This window comes from Dasypus novemcinctus, chromosome X, assembly GCF_030445035.2.
Source record: "Dasypus novemcinctus isolate mDasNov1 chromosome X, mDasNov1.1.hap2, whole genome shotgun sequence".
NCBI lineage: Eukaryota > Metazoa > Chordata > Mammalia > Cingulata > Dasypodidae > Dasypus > Dasypus novemcinctus.
The window spans coordinates 157592544-157609563 of record NC_080704.1 but is presented as its reverse complement, the minus strand read 5'-3'; the positions used below and the strand labels follow the sequence as shown (position 1 = coordinate 157609563).

Sequence of the window (17020 nt, the reverse complement as noted above, 5' to 3'; positions counted from 1 at the left end):
GGATTACTCTAGCCCTCCAGTTTTGGACAGACTCCGTGAGTCCGAGGTTTTGGTGGAAGGTGCAAAGGGGCCAAACGAGTGCCGGTTCAATTTTCTGCCCCCCCCCCTTTTATCTTTTTGAGCTTGGAGGAGCATACCAGCTGGCTTGGAGAGAGCCTGAGAAGAAAGGAGAGGCGAATTTACCTAAACACCCTGGGATAGGAAACTTAGTCTGGGAGAAGGTGGAGTCAGAAAATCAAATAGCCCTTCTGCAGCACACCTAAGGGAGAGGGACTGTAGGATGTGTTTTCAAAGCTTCCAATAGCATATTTGGGGTTCCTGGTGAGGTGGTCTCTCTTTGGAAATTAAAAGTCGTTTTCTCTGGTGATTTGGTTCACCAAGGACCCACTTGAATCTCCTACTGTACCCCTCACACAGCTTTCCTGCTGCCCTGGGAGAGAGGGAAGTGAGAAAGGGAGAAAGGTCAGACTCCTAAGCATTTTATTTAACTGCAAAGAGGATTCCTTGCTTGAAACTTTGTCTAGTCTTTTCTGTTGGTTTGTTTCCTTGTTTTTCCTTCCTCTTTATCCCCCTGGACCCTTTCTTCTTTTTTTTTTTTTTCTTTTTCTTGCTTACTTTCCACTCCCCCCCCCCCCGCCCTTTTATCCCTTTTTTTTCTTTCTTTCTCTTCTTCTTTATATTTATTATACTAGGTGCTGCAGAGAGCACTTCACATTTGCTGTGTTTCCTCATCCTTGATTTCCTCTTTTCTGTGTGTACTGATTTTGGCTACCAGTGCTATCCTGTTCCTCTACATCTTTCTATCCCCCATCATTTATTGTTTCTCCTTTATTCCACCTCTCTTTGTTTGGTCCCAAATTTTTCTGAATTTTTAATTTCTAATACCTTTGTACTGTTTTCTGTCTTTTATTCACTCTCTATATTAGTGTCCTTACTTTTCTCTTTCCCTCTATCCTGACCATATTGGTCTTTTAATTCATACTATATTCCTCCCCATATTCAGTTGACTGTCTCATTATAAGTACTCCACTTTTCTTACTGTTATAACTCTACACAGCTTACATGGGTCTAATATCCATTCTCCTAGATCTCACATGGTTCTTCTGTTAACATTTACTATCGATACTAGTATCTTTTTTCTTTTCTTACTTTTTGCTTTCTCCTGCCCTAATATTTTCCTTCATGTGAACTTAGCCAACAAGGAAATAGAATAAGAAGAACAAAGTGACAAAGAGAAGATTTAACACGCACACAAAAGCAACAACTAAACCCGAAGACTAGACAAAGAACCTAAACAACTGAATAAACCCACCAAGATAAAATGATGACCAAACTAATAATCAGGAAAACAGGGCCCAATTCCAATGAACAAACTGAAAACCAGGAAGAAGAACAGAACATCAAACAAGTAATTAAAGCTCTCAAACCATATATTAGGGACCAAATTAATGAAGGGAAGGAAGATTAAGAATATGAAGAAAACACTTGGAGAGAATACAGAAGAAATTGCAATCATACGCAAAAAGATAACGGATATAAAGGGGATGGAAAGCACAATGCAAGAAATCAAAAATACATTCTCAGCAAATAACAGTGGATTTTAAGAGGCAGAGAAAAGAAGTAGTGATGTGGAAGATAGTACATCTGAAATCAGATAGAGAACAGATAGATAAAAAGATAGAAACAGCAGGGACTTAGGGACCTGAGTGACAATGCAAAACGTACAGACATATGCATTATAGGCATCCCAGAAGGAGAAGAGAAGGGAAAGGGGATGAAAGGGGTGTTGGAGGAAATAATGGCTAAAAACTTCCCAAACCTATTGAGCGAGATGGATGTCCACATCCAGGAAGCACAACACACCCCAAATAGCATAAATCCCAAAAGGCCTACCCCACAACATATACTGGTCAAATTATTCAATGATCAAGACAAAGAGAAAATACTAAAAGCAGCAAGAGAAAAGAGAACCATCACATAGAAAGGAGGTTCCATAAGATTAAGTGTGATTTCTCATCTGAAACCATGGAGGCAAGAAGGCAGTAGTATGACATAGTCAAGGTACTAAAAGAAAAAAAATCCAACCAAGAATACTCTAGCCAGCTAAACTAGCATTCAAAAATGATGGAGGGAAGTGGATTTGGCCCAACAGATACGGCGGCCGCCTACCACATGGAAGGTCCAAGGTTCAAACCCAGGGCTTCCTGACCCGTGTGGTAAGGTAGCCCACGTGCGGTGCTGATGTGCACAAGGAGTGCCGTGCCACACAGGGGAGCCCACATGCAAAGACTGCGCCCTGTGAGGAGAGCCGCCCAGGGCAAAAAAAAGGGCAGCCTGCCCAGGAATGGCACTGCACTCACAGAGAACTGATGCAGCAAGATGACGCAATGAAACAACACACAGATTCTGGGTGCCGCTGAGAAGAATATAAGCGGACATAGAAGAACACACAGCAAATGGACACAGCAGACAACTGGGGGGTAGGGTGGGGAAGGGGAGAGAAATAAATAAAAAATAAATCTTTTAAAAAAATGATGGAGAGTTCAAAATATTCACAGATAAACAGAAACTAAGAGAGTATGCCAACAAAAATCCTGCCCTTCAAGAAATATTAAAGGGAGTTCTGAAGGAAGAAAGAAAAAAACTAGAGAGAAAGAGTTGGAGGAGAGTGTAAGAACAACTAAAAAGGCAAAAAAAGAAAAAAAAATACAACAAACACAAATCCAAAGAAAATATGGCTAGTATAAGTAATTCTTTGAAAGTAATAACATTAAATGTCAATGGGTTAAACTCACCTGTCAAGAGACTTAGACCGGCAGATTAGATAAGGAAATATGACCCATCTATATGCTGTCCACAAGAAACACATCTTAGACCCAGGGATTCAAGAGGTTGAAAATGAATGGCTGGAAAAAAAATCTTACAGGCAAATAATAACCAAAAAAGGGCAGGAGTAGCTTATATATATTTTTTTTGAATGAAGTCTTTTTTTTTTTATTTATTTCTCTCCCCTTCCCCCCCCCCCAGTTGTCTGCTCTCTGTGTCCATCTGCTGCATGCTCTTCTGTGACCGCTCCCATCCCCATCAGTGGCACCAGGAATATGTGTTTTTTTTGTTGCCTCTTCTTCCTGTGTCAGCCCTCCGTGTGTGCAGTGCCATTCCTGGGCAGGCTGCACTTTCTTTTTGCACTGGGCAGCAATTTTTACAGGACACGCCCCTTGTGCATGGGGCTCCCTTACACAGGGTACACCCCTGCGTGGCACTGCACTCCTTGTGTGCATCAGCACTGTGCATGGGCCAGCTCCACACAGGTCAAGGAGTCCTGGAGTTTAAATCACAGACCTCCCATGTGGTAGGCGGACGCCCCATCCATTGGGCCAAGTCCGCTTCCCAGGAGTAGCTATATTAATATCAGACAAAATAGACTTTAAATGCAAAACAATTGTGAGAGAAAACAATGAACAATACATATTAAAGAAAGGGATAATCCTTCAAGAAGAAAGAGCAATCATAAACATTTATGCTTCTAACAAGGGCCCTCCAAATACATGAGGCGAACACTGGAAAAACTAAGAGAAGGAATAGAAGCCTCTACAATTATAGTGGGGGACTTTAATACACCACTATCACCATGTGACAGAACATCTCAAAAGAGAATCAATAAAGAAACAAAGACTTTGAACAATATATTAGAGGAAATGGACCTAATAGATGTATACAGAATATTACACTGAAATACAGCAGGATATACATTCTTCTCAAGTGCACATGGATTCTTCAAGATAGACAACATGCTAGGCCACAGAGAAAGTCTCAATGAATTCAGAAAGATCAAAATCATAAAAAATAAATTCTCTGACCATAGTGGAATGAAGCTGGAAATCTGCAAGGGCCAGAGACCTAGATTTGGCACCAAGATATGGAAGTTAAATAACACACTATTATAAAAACCATGGGTCAAGGAGGAAATTGCAACAGAAATCAATAACTTCCTTGAAACGAATGAAAATGATAACACAACATATCAGAACTTATGGGATGCAGCAAAAGTTGTACTGAGAGGGAAATTTATAGCCATAAACTCATACATCAAAAAAGAAGAAAGAGCTAAAATTGAAGAACTAACTGCACACTTAGAGGAATTAGAAAAAAAAATAACAACTAATCCCAAAGGAAAAAGAAAAAAAATAATAAACATCAGAGCAGAACTAAATGACACAGAAAATAATAAAGCACTCAAAAAAATAAACAAAACCGAGAGCAGGTTCTTTGAGAAGATCAATAAAATTGACCAACCCTTAGCTCTACTAACAAAGAAAAAAAGAGAAAAGATGCAAATACATAAAACAAGAAATGAGAAAGGGGATACCACCACTGACCCCATAGAAATAAAAACTATCATAAGAGGATACCTTGAAAAACTATATTCCAACAAGAAGGACAATTTAGAGGAAATGGACAAATTCCTAGAAACACATAAGCAGCCTTCATTGAAGAAAGAAGAAATTGACAATCTCAACAAACCAATTACAAGTAAAGAGATAGAATCAGTCATTAAAAAACTCCCAACTAAGAGCATCCCTTGGCCACATGGCTTCAGAGGTGAATTCTACCAAACTTTCCGGAAAGAACTAACACCAATCTTGCTTAAACTTTTCCAAAAAATTGAAACAGAAGGAACATTGCCTAACTCATTCTATGATGCCAACATTATCCTAGTACTAAAGCCAAACAAAGACACCACAGGAAAGGAAAAATTTTTTTTAAGATTTATTTATTTATTTCTCTCCCCTTCCCCCCCCCATCTCGGTTGTCTGTTCTCTGTGTCTATTTGCTGCGTCTTCTTTATCCGCTTACATTGTTGTCAGCGGCTCGGGAATCTGTGTTTCTTTTTGTTGCGTCATCTTGTGTCAGCTCTCCATGCGTGCGGCACCATTCTTGGGCAGGCTGCACTTTCTTTCACACTGGGTGGCTCTCCTTACGGGGTGCACTCCTTGCGTGTGGGGCTCCCCTATGTGGGGGGCTCCCCTAGGCGGGGGACACCCCTACATGGCAGGGCACTCCTTGCGCGCATCAGCGCTGCACATGGGCCAGCTGCACACAGGTTAAGGAGGCCCGGACTTTGAACCGTGGGTCTCCCATGTGGTAGACGGAAGCCCTAACCACTGGCCAAGTCCGACACCAGGAAAAGAAAATTATATACCAATCTCTCTAATGAACCTAGACACATAAATCCTCAAAAAAAAAAACTTGCTAATCTTATTCAACAACACATTAAACGAATTATACACCATGACCAAGTGGGATTCATTCCTGGTATGCAAGGATGGTTCAACATAAGAAAATCAATTAATGTAATACACCACATAAACAGATTGAAGGGAAAAAATCACATGGTCATATCTATAGATGCAGAAAAAGCATTTCACAAAATACTGCACCCTTCTTAATAAAAAACACTGCAAAAGATTGGAATAGAAGGAAACTTTCTGAACATGATAAAGGGTATATATGAAAAACCCACAGCTAACATCACTTAAAATGGTGAAATCCTAAAATCTTTCCCTCTAAGATCAGGAACAAGACAAGGATGCCCACTATCACCCCTTCTATTTAACATTGTGTTAGAAGTACTTGCTCAAGCACTGAGGCAACAACCAGACATAAAAGGCATCCAAATAGGAAAGGAAGAAGTCAAAATTTCACTATTTGCAGATGATATGATCCTATACATAGAAAACCCTGAGAAGTCTACAACAAAGTTTCTAGAACTTATAAATGAGTTCAGTAAAGTCACAGCGCATAAGATCAATGTGCAGGGGAAACGGACTTAGGCCCAGTGGTTAGGGCGTCCGTCTACCACGTGGGAGGTCCGCGGTTCAAACCCTGGGCCTCCTTGACCCATGTGGAGCTGGCCCATGCGCAGTGCTGATGCGCGCAAGGAGTGCCCTGCCACACAGGGGTGTCCCCCGCTTAGGGAGCCCCACGCGCAAGGAGTGCACCCGTAAGGAGAGCCGCCCAGCGCGAAGGAAAGTGCAGCCTGCCCAGGAATGGCACCGCCCACACTTCCCATGCCGCTGACGACGACAGAAGCGGACAAAGAAACAAGACGCAGCAAAAGGACACAGAAAACAGACAACCGGGGGAGGGGAGGGGAATTAAATAAATAAAAAATAAATCTTAAAAAAAAAAAAAAAAAAGGGAAACGGACTTTGGCCCAGTGGTTAGGGCGTCCGTCTACCATATGGGAGGTCCGCGGTTCAAACCCCGGGCCTCCTTGACCCGTGTGGAGCTGGCCATGCACAGCGCTGATGCGCGCAAGGAGTGCCCTGCCATGCAAGGGTGTCCCCCGCGTGGGGGAGCCCCACGCGCAAGGAGTGCGCCCGTGAGGAAAGCCACCCAGCGTGAAAAGAAAGAGCAGCCTGCCCAGGAATGGCGCCGCCCACACTTCCCGTGCTGCTGACAACAGAAGCGGACAAAGAAACAAGATTCAGCAAATACACACCAAGAACAGACAACCAGGGGAGGGGGGGGAATTAAATAAATAAAGAAATCTTTAAAAAAAAAAGAAACAAAACTTTAAAAAAAAAAAGATCAATGTGCAAAAATCAGTAGCATTTCTGTACACCAATAATGAGCAATCTGAGGAGTAAATCAAGACACAAATACCATTTAATATAGTAAATTTAAAAAATCAAAAACCTAGGAATAAATTTACCTAAAGATGTAAAAGATTCATACACAGAAAACTACACAACACTGTTCAAGGAAATCAAAGAAGACTTAAATAAATGGAAGAATATTCCCTGTTCATGGATAAGAACACTAAATATCATCAAGATGTCTATCCTACCCAAACTGATCTACAGATTTAATGCAATCCCAATAAAAATCAATGCATTTTTTAATTAACTGAAAAAAGTTACAATGAAATTTATTTGGAAGGGAAACAGGCACTGAATAGCCAAAGACATATTAAAAAAGAAAAATGAAATTGGAGGAATCACACTACATGCCTTTAAAACACACTACACAGGAAGCAGATTTGGCCCAATGGATAGGGCATCTGCCTACCACATGGGAGGTCCAAGGTTCAAACCCAGGGCCTCCTGACCCATGTGATTAGCTGGCCCATGCACAGTGCTGATGTGCGCAAGGAGTGTTGTGCCCTGCAGGGGTGTCCCCTGCATAGGGGAGCCACACGTGCAAGGCATACACCCTACAAGGAGAGCCGTCCAGCACGAAAAAAGCACAGCCTGCCCAGGAACAGCACTGCACACATGGAGAGCTGATGCAACAAGATGACGCAACAAAAAGAGACATGGATTCCGGGTGCTGCTGACAAGAATACAGGTGGACACAGAAGAACACGCAGTGAATGGAAAGAGACAGCAGACAACTTGGGGAGCGGGGAAGGGGAAAGAAATTTTTAAAAATAAATAAATAAAACATACTACAAAGCTACAGTGGTCAAAACATCATGGTATTGGCACAAGAATAGACATACTTAACCAATGGAACCAAACTGAAAGTTATGATACTGATCCTCGCATATGCAGTCATCTGATATTCAACAAAGTCACCAAGCCCACTCAATGGGGAGAGATTGGCCTCTTCAACAAATGCTGCTTAGAGAATTGGATATCCATATGCAAAAGCAGACAGAGGATTGCCATCGCACACCTTATATAAAAATCAACTCAAGATGGATCAAAGATCTAAATATGGGAAGCAGACTTGGCCCAGTGATTAGGGCATATGTCTACTACATGGGAGGTCCGCGGTTCAAACCCCAGGCCTCCTTGACCCTTGTGGAGCTGACATGCAGTGCTGATGCACGCAAGGAGTGCCGTGCCACGCAGGGGTGGCCCCCGGGTAGGGGAACCCCACGCACAAGGAGCGCACCCTGTAAGGAGAGCCACCCAGCGCAAAAGAAAGTTCAGCCTGCCCAGGAATAGTGCCACACACATGGAGAGCTGACACAACAAAATGACACAACAAAAAGAAACACAGATTCCCGAGCCGCTGACAACAACAGAAACGGACAAAGAAGAACACGCAGCAAATAGACACAGAGAACAGACAACTGGGGCAGGGGCGGGGAGAAGGGGAGAGAAATAAAATAAATAAATAAATCTTTAAAAAAAAAAAGATCTAACTATAAGAGACAAGACCATAAAGAACTTGAAAGACAATGTAGGGAAGCATTTACAGGACCCTGTAATAGGAAATGGCTTCATGAATTTCACACCCAAAACACAAGCAGTGAAAGAAAAAAATAGCTGTGTCTCATGCTCTCTTGCCTCTGGACCCGGGCTCCTGCTACTTCCCCCCAACTTGGATCACCACACAGATACCTCGGGATCACCAGGCCCCTAAAGTACCATGTGAGGCAGAATGGGAAATGCATGGCGAAAATGATTCTGTCTGGCTTCTTTCTGCCTCCATCACTTTACCGCCACTCTTTGGATGGGCTCAGAACGTAAACGACGACAGTGTGCTTAATCAGCCAGGATTTGGGCTACATGATTTACTCCACTGAACTGGCATTTTATATCCTCGTGTCTGCCATGCTTTTCATGTACTACCAGATTTACAAGGCTGCCAGGAAGAGCGCTGCCAAACACAAGTTCCCAGGCTTCCCTCGCGTGGAGGAGCCGGAAAGCATCATCTCCCTGAACGGAATAGTGAAACTCCAGAAAGAGGTGGAAGAGTGCAAACCTTTCGAGACTCCTCAAACAGGAAAAGAAAAACATCTCCATCTTTAAGAGGGAACAGAAAGCAGCCACCACCTTAAGGATCATCGTTGGCACCTTCACTCTGTGCTGGCTGCCGTTCTTCCTCCTCTCAACAGCCAGGCCCTTTATCTGTGGTACTGCCTGCAGCTGTACCCCGCTCTGGGTAGAGAGGAACTTTCTGTGGCTGGGCTACGCAAACTCTCTCATTAACCCTTTTATATATATACCATCTTCAATCAGGACCTGAGGACCATCTACCACAGCCTACTCCAGTGACAGTATCGGAATATCAACCGGAAGCTCTCAGCTGCAGGCATGCATGAAGCCCTGAAGCTTGCTGAGAGGCCCGAGAGACCTGAGTTTGTGCTACAAAACTCTGACTACAGTAGAAAAAAGTCATGATTCATGATGAAAAGGAGAATAATGGAGACAAACTAAGCAAGGCAAGACAGAGGTGGAAACAGAACGAATTCATTTGCTGAGACTGCAGAATGGAATGTGGCTTCTGTTTTCTCTTGGGATGGTTAAAACGTGACAAACAGGGTGATCTGTTGTACAAAGTATCTTACAAGGGGAAGTAGTGACTTCTCTTTTTTTCTGTGGATCAGTGCTATTGTGTGCAAATGAAAATAGTTGTCCATTTAAGACAGCCAGATCATCTCAGCAATAAGCATACTAACAGAACTGCATTCCCAAAGGAAACAGTTTCTAGTGTTCTGCGGTACTCTTAAGTCCGTGCAAGTGGAAGAAAGTTTCAATGCGTACTTCCCATGCTTCTGATTCTAGGCATTGTGGTAAATATTCAGGAATCATTCATGAGACAGAATGCATTTTGTTGTATGACAGAAGGGTGTTTACCCAAGCAAACTGCAGTAAGCATAGTGTTGAATATGTTGCATGTCCATGTTGGAAAACAGAATCCAGTCATCAGCTAATACAAATGATGTCCCAGAGCAGCGTTTGTTTAAAGCTTCTGTCAAACAGTTTGGCTTTTCTGCAGGCCCCCTGTGACTTCCCCACCAATGTACTCTCTTTGGTTAACTCCGTTACTGTTATGGTATAACTCAGGAACAAATCTCAGGATGGAGAGAATCATAAACTCTAAATAAAGGTTTTTCTTGCAGTGAAAAAAAAAAGAAAAGAAAAAAATAGATAAATGGGACCTCCTCAAAATTAAAGCTTTTTGCACATCAAAGAAGTTTATCAAGAAAGTGAAAAGGCAGCTGACCCAATGGGAGAAAATATTTGGTAACCATATATCTGATAGGAGCCTAATGCCCAACATATATAAAGAAATCCTGTATCTTGAAAATAAAAAGGCAAACCCATTCAAAACTGGGGCAAGAGATTTGAACACACTGTGGAGGACAGTTTGGTGATTCCTCAAAAACCTAGCTATAGGTTTGCCGTATGACCCAGGAATTCCACAGCTAGGTATATACCCAGAAGAACTGAAAACAAGGACACGAACCAATATATGCACACCAATGTTCATAGCAGCATTATTCACTATTGCCAAAAGTTGGAATCAACCCAAATGCCCATCAACAGATGAATGGATAAACAAAATGTGGTATATACATTCAACGAAATACTACTCAGCTGTTAAGAAGGAATACAGTACTAACGCATGGGATAATATGGATGAATCTTGAGGAACTTATGTTGAGTGAAGCAAGCCAGGCATAAGAACAAATACTACATGACCTCTCAGATGTGAAGTAAGCAAATCAATCTGTCACACAGAGCTAGAAACTGTAAGATAGGCTTACAGGAAATGGGGGGTGGGGGGAAAAGGAAGGTTGTGAGCCAATGCCCACATGGGTGAAATCTATGATAAAGTGGAGGTAAGTAGTTCTGCAGTGAAGGGACAAGATGGGGGCATAGGGATACTATTGGGTTGGGCTTTGCAGGCTTGAGGGGGGGGCCTGGGTTGGGAGGATGAGTCAGATGGTCCAAGGAATGGGGGGGGAGGGTTGGAGGTGAGCAAGTGAACATGGGACAGTGTCGGGTATGTGGTTGAAACTATAAAGTTGAAAAAACCCTTTACAAAATATAATAAGGAGGGGTACTGGTTTTGTGAGTTTGACGGGGGGCATCTGGCACAGGGTGCACCTGGTGTAGGCTTCTAGGGAGTGTGTGAGTGCTCATCTTGTCACAGTGTGTTATATCAGCGAGGGGAGACCCATACAATGAGCAGAAAGGTGTTATTCCCCAGTCCTGGGGAGGCCTGATGTTCCCAAACAGAGGGGTGGGTATCTCTCAAGAGCATAGGTGGCTCCTAATGGGAGAAGACAGACTAGTGTGTCAAGCCCTCAGCATTGTTGCAAGTATCTATGAATCTTGTCCTTCAAGCAGTGAAGCTTTTTTGTCACTGTGAGCCCTAAGAGGAGGGGAAGAGGGGAATAGAATAGATGGAAAAGGGGTAACTGGGGAGCAATAGAAGTGTTCTGCCTGATCCCAAAATGATGGATACAGGCTATTTTAAATATCACCAAAGTTTGTAAAGGTATATAATCTAAAATGTAAATCATTATGTAACCAAAAATTTATAAAAATGTACAGTCTAAAATGTAAACCATAATGGAACCATGATTGCTAGCTATGTTTCAATATCTGTACAACACTTGCAGCAAATGTAACATCCACATGAAAAAGATCATTGCTGGAAGAGGGAAAAGTGATGTTGGGTATATAGGAGTTCCCTATATTTATATGTGACTTTACTGTGCCCTAAAACATTTGAAGACATAACAAAAATTTTTTAAAAAGAGGTTGTAGACACTGAGAAAGAAATGGAAGAGACTGCCTTGCCACTGTACATACAGGGCAACACCTATTACAGAGATGAAAGGCAAAACACCAAAAAAAAAATCTTTATGGTATTTTTCTTTTTTTTAATGTCCCAATTTATTTTTTACTTTATGTTTTTCTAAATTATTATTTATTCAATTTCTAATCTTTAAACCTATCATTACTATTTCATTTTCCTATTAATTGAATTTGGCAATATAATAGACTTCAATTTTTACCAAGTTTTGGATCATAGAGGGGTCCAACTGTGGCAGAGGAGGAGCACTGATGTGGGGTGTCACTGATGGGGGATGCATGCATGGGAGGAGTTCTCCAGGACATGCATATAGGTTATACAGGTATGTTCAGATGTCTGTTGGGTATTGACATAGTGGGTAGACTATCACATGACAACTAAGGGAGTGCTGAGTTCCCATGCTGGGGAACTCTGTGGCATTCCCCAGTGGAGCAGCAACAATCCACCAAGTACAAGGACAAAGACCAGAGAAGAAGGATTGTCCAATGACAGGCCCTGGATACTGATGACTGTGCTTATGAGCCTGTGTGCTTGAAATTTCAATGAGGCCTAGAGCCTCAGCATGCCTAAGAGTTACCTCCTGAGAGCCTCCATGTTGCTCAAATGTGGCCATTCTCTAAGCCAAACTCAGCACGTAATTGCCTTACCTTACTCCCAGCATGGGACAAGACTCCCAGGAATGAACAAGATGAGCCTCCCCAGCACCGAGGGATTACTGCCAAGTACCAGCTGGCGATGCAACTAGAAAAAGACCTTGAGGGAAGCAAAATTGGCCCAGTGGTTAGGGCGTCCGTCTACCACATGGGAGGTCCGCGGTTCAAACCCCGGGCCTCCCTGACCCGTGTGGAGCTGGCCCAAGTGCAGTGCTGATGTGCGCAAGGAGTGCCGTGCCACGCAGAGGTGTCCCCATGCAGGGGAGCCCCACGCGCAAGGAGTATGCCCCGTAAGGAGAGCCGCCCAGCACGAAAGAAAGTTCAGCCTGCCCAGGAACGGCGCCGCTAACACGGAGAGCTGACACAACAAGATGACGCAATAAAAGGAAACACAGATTCCTGTGCCGCTGACAACAGAAGCGAACAAAGAACATGCAGCACACAGACACAGAGAACAGACAACTGGGGTGGGGGGGAGAAGGGGAGATAAATAAATAAATCTTTCAAAAAAAAAAGAATAAGTGATACTGAAGAGAGAACAGCTAAAACTGGAGAGAGAAAAGAATGGAAATAATTGAACAGGGGCTGAGATTTGAATGACAACACAAAATGCAACAACATACATGTCATGGGAGTTCCAGAAGGAGAAGAAAAGGGAAAATGGGCAGGAAGAGTATTTGAAGAAATCATAGCTGAAAATTACCTAACTCTCATGAAAGAAATGAACTTACATGTCCATGAAGCGTCCGGTACCCCAATCAGAATAATTCTGAATAGACCTACTCCAAGATACATACTACTCAGAGTGTCAAGCGTCAAAGATAAAGAGAAAATTCTCAGAGCAACAAAGGAGAAGCAAACCATCATGTACAAGTGATGCCCAGTAAGACTTAGGAAAGATTTCTCTTCAGAGACTATGGAGGCAAGAACACAGTGGTATGATACAACTAGCACTTTATAGTGCCAGCAGAGAATTCTTTATCTAGCAAAATTGTCCTTGATATATGAAGGTGAGCATAAAACATTCACAAGCAGAAACTAAGAGACTTTGCAAAAAAGAATCCACCTTTGCAGAAAATATTAAGGAAGCCTTATAATCTGAAAGAAAAAGATAGGAGAGACAGGCTTGGAAGAGAGTATAGAAGAAGAATAACAAAAAGGATAATGAAAAGAGTAAAAAGACAGATAAAAATGTGACATATGAAAACCAAAGAATAAAACGGAGGAAGTAAATAGTGCATTTACAGTAGTATCATTGAATGTGAATGGACTAAACTCCCCAATCAAAAGATACAGGCTGACAGAATGGATAAAAAAACATGAGCCATTCATATGCTGCTTACAAGAAACTCATCATAGACCCAGCTGAAAGTGAAAGGTTAGAAAAATATACTCCACACAAACAGTAACCAGAAAAGAGCAGGGGTAGCTATACTAGTATCAGACAAAACAGATTTTAAATGCAAAAAATCTATGAGAGACACAGAGGCCATTACATATTAATAAAAGGAGCGATCTACCAGGAAGATATAACTATAATAAATATCTGTGCACCTAACCAGGGTGCCCCAAAATACATGAGACAAACTCTGGGAAAACTGAAGGGAGAAATAGACATCTCTACAATAATCACTGGAGACTTCAACACCCCACTCACATCACTATATAGAACAACTAGACAGAAGATAAACAAGGAAACAGAGAACTTGAACAATATGATAAACGAGTTAGACCTAACAGACATACACAGAATGCTGCATCCAAACTCAGAGGGCTATACTTTCTTCTCAGATGCCCATGGATCTTTCTCCAGGATAGACCATGTGTTAGGGCACAATGTAGCTCCCAATAAATATAAAAAGACTGAAATTATACAAAGCACCTTCTCAGACCATAATGGAATGAAACTGGAAATCAGTAATAGACAGGGAAAAAATCGCAAATGTGTGGAAGCTGAATAACACACTCCTAAATAATCAGTGGGTCAAAGAAGAAATTGCAAATGAAATCAGTAAATATATTGAGACAAATGAAAACAAGAACACAAGGTATGAAAAGTTATAGGATACAGTGAAGACAGTCTTGAGAGGGAAATTTATAGCCCTAAATAGCTATATATATTTTTTTTAAGATTTATTTTTTATTTATTTCTCTCCCCTACCCCACACCCACCCCCCAGTTGTCTCCTCTCTGTGTCCATTCGCTGTTTTCTTCTGCATCCACTTGTATTCGTGCTAGCGGCACCGGGAATCTGTGTCTCTTTTTGTTGCATCATCTTGCTGCATCAGCACTCCGTGTGTGCAGCGCCACCCTGGGCAGGCTGCACTTTTTTTGCAGTGGGCAGCTCTCCTTACGGGGCACACTCCTTGCCCGTGGGGCTCCCCTATGTGGGGGACACCCCTGTGTGGCACGGCACTCCTTGAGCACATCAGCACTGCGTATGGGCCAGCTCACTACACGGGTCAGGAGGCCCTGGGTTTGAACCCTGGACCTCCCATGTGGTAGGCAGATGCTCTATCCGTTGAGCCAAATCTGCTTCCCCCTAAATACCTATATTAAAAAAAGAAGAAAGAGCTAAACTCAAAGATTTAAATGAACTAGTGAAACTAGGAAAAGAACAGTAAACCAATCCCAAAGCAAGCAAAGGTAAGAAATAATAAAAATTAGAGCAGAAATAAATGAAATTGAAAATAAAAACAAGAGAGAAGATCAACAAAACCAAAAGCTGGTTCTTTGAAAAGATCGATAAAATTGACAAACCCCTAGCTAGACTAACAAAGAAAAAAAGAAAGAAGATGCAAATAAATACAATCAGAAATGAACGGGGGAAAGTTACAACTAACCACACAGAAATAAAAAGAATCATAAGAGGCTATTAGGATATTATAGGGAAAGGCCTTTTAGTAGGTGGTAGTCTCTTGAGCCTTACATCCAAAGCAAGTGCAACAAAAGGAAAGATAAATGGGACCTCCTCTAAATTAAACACTTTTGTACCTCACAGGACTCAAAAAGGTGAAAAGGCAGTCAACTCAATGGGAGAAAATATTTGGAAATCACATATCCGGTAAGGGTTTAGTATCCAGGATATAGAAAAGAGATGTTACAACTCAACAAAAGACAAATGACACAATTAAAAATTGGGCAAAAGACTTGAGTAGACATTTGTCCAAAGAACAAATACAAATGGCAAAAAAAAAAACACATGAACAAATGCTCAACATCACTAATGACTAGGGAAATGCAAATCAAAACTACAACGAGGTATCATTTCACACCTATCAGAATGACTACTATTAAAAAGACAGAACTACAAGTGTTAGAAAGGATGTGGAGAGATAGGAACACTTATCCACTCTTGGTGGGAATGCAGCTACTGTGGAGGGCTGTTTGGCAGTTCCTAAAGAAGTTGAATATAGACTTGCCACATGACCCAGCAATACCATTACTGGGTAGACACCCAGAAGAATTGAGTGCAATGATATGAATGGACATCTGCACACTGATATTCATAGTGGTATTATTCACAATTGCCAAAAGTTGGAAACAACCCAGGTGTCCATCAACTAATGAATGGATAAACTGTGGCATATTCACACAATGGAATATTATGCAGCTATAAGAAGAAATGAAGTTGTAAAGCATATGACAACATGGATAAACCTAGAGGACATTACATTAAGCGAAGCAAGCCAGACATAAAAGGACAAATACTGTATGACTGTGAACCAAACATATTGTGTAACATATCGTATGATTCAAAAACAATTTATAGTTATCCAGTACATTTAACTGAGGAATGTTTTTATTCAACCTTTTTTCTTTTTAGTTTTGAGTTGTTTATATTTTCAATTATTAAATGTACAAAATGGTTTTAAAAAAGAAAAAAATAATAAAATTTCATTTTTTTCATTGTCTTTCATCACCATAAGATGTGTTATCTTTCATGTACAGTGACAATTTCTTCCATATGTTTTCCAAGTCTCTTATTTGTTTTGCTTTATCTTCTAAGGAGCTTTAGGTTACAGAAAAGTCACCTAGAAATATAGGGGATTCCCATATACCCAACACCCTCCCCTCTCCCACTCTCCCCTATTTATAAGATTTTACATGTATATGGTATATTTGACACAAGTGATATACAAATACTGAAGTATTGCTACTAACCATGGTCAATGGTTTACATTATGTTTTACATTTTGCCTGTACATTTATAGGTTTTACAAAATTTAAAATACCCTGTATCTGTCATTGCATGATCAGGTAGTATAATTCCAACGCCCTAAAAATGCCCTATGTTCCATCTATTCTATTCTCTCCCTCTCCCCTCAGACTCTATAATAACCACTGTTTGAATTTTTGAAGAACAAAGTTCATAGTTACATGTAATAATATTGAGGGTTTTACATATTTGTCTGTGTATTAGTCAGGGTTCTCTAGGGAAACAGAATCAACAGGAGATATCTGTAAATAGTATGAGATTTTATAAAATTATCTCACGTGACAGTAAGGATGCACAAGTACAAATTCCACAGGCAAGCTGCAAATCAGGGGCTCCAATGAAGGTCCTTAATGAGTTCCCAGGAGACGTTGACTGCCCAAAGTGTTGCTGGAAAATCTTCCCTGAATGCTGATATCACTTTCCCTTTTAAGGCATTCAACTGATAGTAAAAAACATCACTCACTGCTGACAGCAATATCCTTGGTTGACTGTAGATATAATAAGCCATCTATGCCATCAACTAACTGATGATTAAAATTCATAAATGTCCTTGTATTATAGTTAGCCCAGTTCTTGTTTG

The 17020-nt window shown here is 41.4% G+C and overlaps 1 long non-coding RNA gene and 1 pseudogene across 2 annotated transcripts in view; one reads left to right on the top strand and one right to left on the bottom strand.

Moving 5' to 3' along the window:
- Nucleotides 1-17020, bottom strand: part of LOC131277268 (uncharacterized) — a 175114-nt gene that overhangs the window by 107545 nt on the left and 50549 nt on the right. The gene's annotated exons all lie outside the window — the stretch shown is intronic.
- Nucleotides 4813-9190, top strand: LOC101429321 (5-hydroxytryptamine receptor 7 pseudogene; annotated as a pseudogene).